This window comes from Verticillium alfalfae, genomic scaffold, assembly GCF_000150825.1.
Source record: "Verticillium alfalfae VaMs.102 supercont1.8 genomic scaffold, whole genome shotgun sequence".
Lineage (NCBI taxonomy): Eukaryota > Fungi > Ascomycota > Sordariomycetes > Glomerellales > Plectosphaerellaceae > Verticillium > Verticillium alfalfae.
The window spans coordinates 887787-888476 of NW_003315031.1; positions in this window are offsets into that span (position 1 = coordinate 887787).

Below are 690 nucleotides of genomic sequence, written 5' to 3' on the forward strand. Positions count from 1 at the left end.
TTTTTGAAACCCTTCTGGCCAGGCCCCTCGAGAACCTCTGTCCAGACACGCTTCCGAGCCAGTTGCAGATGTAGTCAAGCATCCCGCGTAGATGAGCACCGGAATCTTCTTCGAGCAGACCAGGATCCAGGCGGTGGAAGAGCTGGAACCAGTCACCGGCGAAGAGGAAGTTGCGGTTGATGTCAAAGTTGCAGCTCTCGTAGTTAGAGACCTCGGCACCCAAAGCCTCAATGACATTGTCCTGGTTAAGGTACTCGCTGATCCAGCCGAGGGCGGAGTAGCAGAGGTTGCTGCTGTCCTCGCACTTGCTGCGGACGTCGTAGACGTTCTGGCCGGTGCGCTGGTAGGGGCCAATCAGGGCGTTGTTGCAGTAGATGCTGGCAGGCACGCACGACCAAACACTGCCGGACTCGTAGCAGTTGTTGATGAGTTGCTGGCAGCGGGGAAGGGCGTTGTCCATGGCCTGGCACTCGCTCTCGCTAACGACAGAGGGGTAACCGCCGTCGCCGCAAGCCATGGGGCGGTACTGGGCATACTGCGTCCAGCCATCGGTCAGACCGTTGCCGATGAGAACGCTCTTGAGGTTGACGTTGCGGTTCTCGTGGGACAGAATCTCGGAGGCGAACACGGGGATGTAGTGGCCAGCGTACGACTCGCCAGCGATGTGGAAGTCCTGCTTGGCGTACTCGG